At 52.6% G+C, this 6,490-nt stretch overlaps 1 protein-coding gene and 1 long non-coding RNA gene across 2 annotated transcripts in view; both read left to right on the top strand.

Moving 5' to 3' along the window:
* The window catches only part of jph3b (junctophilin 3b), a 71,599-nt gene that overhangs the window by 40,941 nt on the left and 24,168 nt on the right, over nucleotides 1-6,490 (top strand). The gene's annotated exons all lie outside the window — the stretch shown is intronic.
* The window catches only part of LOC116693912 (uncharacterized), a 13,941-nt gene that overhangs the window by 2,746 nt on the left and 4,705 nt on the right, over nucleotides 1-6,490 (top strand). The window lies entirely within an intron of this gene.

The following is a 6,490-nucleotide window of genomic DNA, read 5'->3' as shown; positions in this document are numbered from 1 at the left end:
TTGTGATTTCAATATTGACCAAAATAATCATGATTAGTATTATTTCCATAAGTGAGCAGCCCTACTTTCTACCCAACCTCAACATGGAGAAAAGGCTGTTACCCGAGGTTTTGGATGTTTAATCATTCTCCTAGCTTTTTTCTTGAAGCACCTGGTGTAAATATCCTTCAGGCAGGTTAGGGCACCACCATTTGTGTGTTCAGTTGAACGAACCACCGGTCTTATTCGGTGCTGTTTCCATACCAGGCTGTGAGGTTTCCCCTGAGTATTTGAATTGATAGTGGGAATTTCCTCAGGTGTCTGACGTGAAACTGTCTCTACCTTGCACTGGGCCGGTATGCCCAGGTCCCAGGTCAGACTCCCTGTGATATGGACACCAAGATCTTTGAAGCTGTGCATCCTCTCTACAGAGAGGAAAAATTCAATTTTTGAATTGATGATGGAGCTGGAGGAGAGTTAAGAGATCACTGGAGTTAATAGAGTACATCTTAAGGGGAACATGAATATCTGTACCAAAGTCATAGCAATCCATTTTACAAGCCCTAATCACAAGTGATTAGTATAACCCGTGTTAGGGTTTCACTCAGACCCGAACACAGAACAACACAGGACAACAGGAAAAGGTAACAAAAAGGTTTAATCCACAAAACACACACAAAAACCAAGGGACGGGAGATGGTGAAGGTGTAAGTGGTAATCCAGGCCGGGAAAGCTGCACAGAGTGGTGATGGACACCAGAATCTGTGACGGAACGAAAAAACAAAGTTAGTCAAATAGTAAGCTTAGTAGAGCAACGAACACTAAGTGACTGGCCTAGTTACCACTTGGGAGATGTAACGAAATGGCGCTGAAGAGGTGGTCAGCCCGGGTATAAATACTGCATGGTGGTGATGGTGATGAGACGCAGCTGTGTGGTAGACAGATGATGGTGATGTGGTGCAGCTGAGCTGGTAGACCTGAACCTCTAGGACGCCCTCAAGTGGTGGACAGCAAACACCACACACAGGGGAAAGGAGGGGAGGAAATGGAAAAGAAAAGGCAGCAGACCCACAACAGAGCCCCCCCCTCAAGGGACGCCTCCGGCGGCCCAGGCCTATCCGGATGGGACCGATGGAAATCGTCACAAACAGGCCAACTGAGGTCCAGGGAACCGCCGAGGGATCCAGACCGTTCCTCAGCCCGTAGCCCTCCCAGTCGACAGGTATGGAACCTCTGCCACGCCGCCGAAAGTCCAGAGTGACGGACTGTGTAGCCGGAGGTCGTATAAAGCCTGACAGGCGGAGGCGGGTCAGCAGGGGGACAAAGCGGAATGGAAGACACGGCTTCAACTGGGACAAGTGGAAGGTAGGGTGGATCCTCATGGCAGCGGCAGCTTCAGCCGGACGGCCGAGGGGTTGATGATGGCCTCGACCACGAACGGGCCAAGTACCGCGGGGAGAGTTTCCGCGACGGTGCGCAGCAGCGGCACGTTCGGGATGACAGCCACACCTCCTGGCCTGGCTGGAACTGGGGTGCCGGGATCCTGTGTCTGTCCGCCACCGCTTGGTCCGTCCGTGGTCTGGAGCAGGCCTCTCGAGCCGTGACCCAAACCTGACGACAGCGACGTAGGTGGTCTGCACTGACGGCACAGCCAGTTCCCTCTCCTGGGCAGGAAATAACGGAGGTTGGTACCCCAAAGCCACCTCAAAGGGGGAGAGACGGTGGCGAGGAGGTCCGTGAATTGCGGTACTCCACCACGGCAGGAGAGACGCAGGCGGTGGGCCCTGGGCGGCTACGCAGCGGAGAGCGGTTTCCAGGTCTTGGTTGGCCCTTTCGGTTTGACCGTTTGATTGAGGATGGAATCCAGAAGAGAGGCTGACGGTCGCACCTAGGGCAGAACAAAACTCCTTCCACACTCTGGAAATGAATTGTGGGCCTCGATCAGACACAATGTCCACAGGAATTCCATGGAGACGGAAAACATGTTGGACAACGAGGTCAGCCGTTTCACTGGCTGTAGGTAATTTAGGTAATGCAATATAATGGACAGATTTAGAGAACCTGTCCACAACAGTGAGAATAGTGTCATTACCTCCAGAAACGGGCAAGCCCGTGACAAAATCCAGGGCCACATGCGACCAGGGACGGCTGGGGACCGGGAGTGGCTGCAGCAGACCAGCAGGCTGTTGGTGGGAGGCCTTTCCCCGAGCGCAGACAGTGCAGGCCGCCACGTAAGCCCGGACATCGGCTTCAGCCGACGGCCACCAGAAGTGTCGCCTCAGCAGAGTCAGAGTTCGATGTAAGCCAGGGTGGCAGGCAAAACGTGCAGTGTGTGTCCAATGCAATACCTGAGACCGTACGGGCTGCGGAACGAAGAGTCGATCGGGGGGGCCGTCTCCGGGACCAGGATCCGTAGCTTGAGCGGCTTTCACCAGAGATTCGATCTCCCAGCGTACGGCGGCAACAACCCGAGAGGGTGACAGCACCGATTCCGGCTCAGAAGAGTCCTCGGTGCGGTCAAACAGACGTGACAGAGCGTCGGGTTTAACATTGCGTGTACCTGGCCGGTAGGTAAGGGTAAAATTGAAACGACCAAAAAACAAGGCCCACCTGGCTTGACGTGAGTTCAGTCTCTTAGTGGATTGGATGTAGGCAAGGTTTTTGTGGTCCGTCCACACTACGAACGGCAGCTCCGCACCCTCGAGCCAGTGACGCCACTCCTCCAGTGCCAGCTTAACCGCCAGGAGCTCCCGGTTCCCCACGTCGTAATTCTGCTCGGCAACGGACAGTTTCTTAGACATGAAGGCACAAGGGTGGAGCTTCTGGTCTGAAGTGGAGCGTTGAGACAGTATAGCCCCCACTCCAGACGCAGAAGCGTCAACCTCCACCACAAACTGGAGTGAGCAGTCGGGGTGTTTGAGTACAGGAGGCGAAGTAAACAGCCGTTTCAACGTGACATAGCATGCTCAGCAGCAGGAGACCAGTGGAAAGGGATCTTGGGGGACGTGAGCTTAGTCAGAGGGACCGCCACCCGGCTGAAGTCACGTATGAACCTGCGGTAGAAATTAGCAAAACCCAGAAAGCGCTGAAGTTGCTTACGTGTCGTAGGCGTGGGCCAGTCGGCGACAGCTTTGGTCTTCTCTGGGTCAGCCGAAACCTGTCCACTCTCGATCACGAACCCCAAGAACGGGACCGAGTGCTGGTGAAAGGAGCATTTCTCAGCCTTCACGTACAGCTTGTTCTCTAGGAGGCGTTGAAGAACCTGCTGGACATGACACACATGCTCGGAGAGAGAGGAGGAGAAAACAAGAATGTCATCCAGGTAAACCACCACAAAACGGTTCAGAAAGTCCCTCAACACATCATTGACCAGTGCCTGGAAGACAGCTGGAGCATTAGTTAGTCCGAATGGCATGACCAGGTACTCAAAGTGCCCCAGAGGCGTGTTGAAGGCGGTCTTCCACTCGTCGCCTTCCCTGACACGAACGAGGTGGTAAGCGTTCCTTAAATCCAGTTTGGTGAATATAGCGGCGCCCTGCAGAGGCTCAAAGGTGGAATTGATCAATGGCAGGGATATTTTTCTTAATGGTAATGTTGTTGGCCCCGATAGTCTATACAGGGGCGCAGTGACTTGTTTTCTTTCCACAAAGAAGAACCCGCCCCCCCCGGGGATGAAGAAGGACGGATGTGCCGGACGATAGGGATTCCCTATATACCTCTCCATAGCCTCCCGCTCAGGACGAGACACACTAAACAAGCGGCTAGCGGGATAAGGGGCGTGGGGAGCAGTTCAATGGCACAATCATAAGGTCTATGGGAGGAAGCGATAGGGCTTTGGCCTTGCTGAAAACCTCCGCAGACCATGTAGTCGGGAGGGACCAAAGACAGTCCGGAGGTGTCTCCGCCGTGGCAGGGTCACGTCGGCAGGTGGGACAGCAGAGCCTAGGCAGACGGAATGACAGCGGTCACTCCAACTAAGGAAGTGAGACGCTGCCAATCAATGACGGGGTTGTGTACCTAAGCCACGGGAATCCGAGAATAAGGGGGAGGCAGCGGCGGACATAACCGAAACACATAGTCTCACGGTGGTTCCCGGACAGGACCACCGTGAGGGCACAGTCTGGTGTGTTACACGGGCCAAGTGTGGCCACAACGGCGGTGACCCGGAACGGGGTCTCCATGGGCACCGTAGGCAAACCGGCTTGCTCGGCTAGGCTAACGTCCATAAAATTGTCCTCGGCACCCGAATCAATAAGAGCCGCGAGGGCAGTGAAAGGTCCTCATATTGCAGGGTGCAGGATCTGGAGACGGAGTTTAGTGGGTGCAGGAGTAGGGATAGTCCGTCAGTACCCCACACTCACTGACGAGCCTTGTCTTTGGTCGGACAGAACATGTTGCCACACGGTGAGTGGGATCACCACAATACAGGCACTCACCTGCCTGTATGCGACGGTGTCTCTCAGCAGGAGGAGAAGGGTGTGACCCAGCTGCATGGCTCCACAGCGGAGTCTCCGGATGCGTTGACTGGCGAGGTGGCTGGAAACGTAGGGAGGACGGTCCGCGACGCCGGGTCGGGAGCAGAAGTCTGTTTGACGGGATCCGGCGGGCGCCTCTCTCGCGTCCTCTCTCGCCACCTGTTGTCGAGGGTAATGGCTAGGAAACAAGGTTGTTAAGGGAGTCGGGCTCATCCGGAGTGCAAGTTCATCCTTAACCGTTTCACATATACATTAACAAACACCCCACGTAGTGCCTCCTCGTTCCAGCCGGAATCAGTAGCCAGTGTCCGGAAACCCACCGATAGTCAGCCACACTGTCAGCTCTTGACGGAGGCTAAGCAAGCGCTTAGCTGCCAACCCACTATAGTCGGGTGGTCAAAAACAGCAGTTAAATCCGCAGAAAAATCATCAAAAGAGATCTCAGTAGTGAGACGGCTAGTACACACTGCTTTGCCCAGCTAGTGCTCTGCCTCTGAGTAAGCCTACACGTAATGTACTTGGAAGCGTCGAAGAGAAGGACAGCGGGCGTTGGCGGAGATGAGTCCACACTGCAGAAGAAACCCGGCATTTGCCAATTCACCTGAAAAAGGTTCAGGCGAGCAGATGGGGGCTCGCGGTGAAGTTGAGCAGCAGCCATGACAGGGGGGCAGTGGAGAGAACAGGCTGAGAGGGAGAGGTAGTGACAGACAGTTTATCTACCTGCTCAGTTAGCTTGGTGACTGGGCGATGAGCAGCTGGTTGTTTTCCAACAACGTGCGGAGAAGCTGGTCATGTTGTCGAGTAGGATTCCCTGGGAGTGAAGAGCCCGCTGGGCACCTCACCGCTGGTATCCTGTGGTGTTTCGCGGGGTCCATTTTTGGCCAGTTCGTTCTGTTAGGGTTTCACTCAGACCCGAACACAGAACAACACAGGACAACAGGAAATGGAACAGAAAAGGCAGCAGACCCACAACAACCCGCTAATCTCTAGTCATTTTGTAATAATTACAGAGGTTGTCTGTGATCTTAATCCCAGTTCTAAATAACCATTATCAAGTAAAAATTACCCCGCAAATGACCTGCCATATTTTGCTGAACACCGAGGTCTTGTGATAACATTAGTCCCGTGTGAAATGACATTTCTATGATTTGGCGGCGTTGTACATCATTTTTTCAAGATTTTTTTTCCTGTGCGCCTTTTTATCCCTCTTGCAAAGACGGATATGGGGCCACGGGGGGCTGGGTCTGTGATGACCAACTTATGTCCTGACCATCACCCGACCGGAGACCTCCCAGAGTCCCGGAGTCACCACGCTCCCCGCAGTATCAAGGACTAACGGTGATGCTGTGTGGGTACCGATGCGGGGGGGGATAAGGGTTATGCCTCTGGTAACCTTTACTGGCACTGGCCCAAAAAGATGCAGAACCTCAACCCAAGTACGGTGCGGCAGCCTCACCCTGTTCATCCTCCACGCACCTCCGGGTACCAAAATCCCAGGGTCCAGATATGTCAGTAAATTTAAGTAAAATCCCAGGCTTTGCTTATCCTGTGAGAATGCGCCACACTAAACTCAGATGTGGTGGTGGTAATTTATAAATCATACGTGGTCTCCAGATGATAATAATCCAGTGTGAATGGGAGTGTTGTTGAGATATTTCAGTAAAAGCAAGAAATGTTGCCAGCAGATCATCAGAGTTATTAGAAATTCATCCTATGGGGACCATGAACGTCTTAACTTTCATCTTCAGCAGTTATAGACTCCACTATAAAGTTAGATTTATGTTATTTTTACCAATAGAAAAATCATGGCAAATCTCTTTTGTGACTCGTTACTTTCAACTGAAAAAAAAATCTTTTATTCGCTCCTCAAGGGGCAATTTGAGGGAAGTGAGTTTGCAAACACAAATGCATATAAACAATTCAATCGCAAAAACAATACATAAAAATACAAATATGTTAGAAAGAATTGAGATACACAGGAATTAATGGTTGTCTCCAATCTGCAGATGGCCAACAATATCCAACACCACAAAGGA

The sequence above is a fragment of the Etheostoma spectabile genome, chromosome 8, assembly GCF_008692095.1.
Source record: "Etheostoma spectabile isolate EspeVRDwgs_2016 chromosome 8, UIUC_Espe_1.0, whole genome shotgun sequence".
NCBI classification, from domain to species: Eukaryota; Metazoa; Chordata; class Actinopteri; order Perciformes; family Percidae; genus Etheostoma; species Etheostoma spectabile.
Note: the sequence above shows the minus strand (reverse complement) of the source record. Positions and strands in the feature narration are given on the sequence as shown.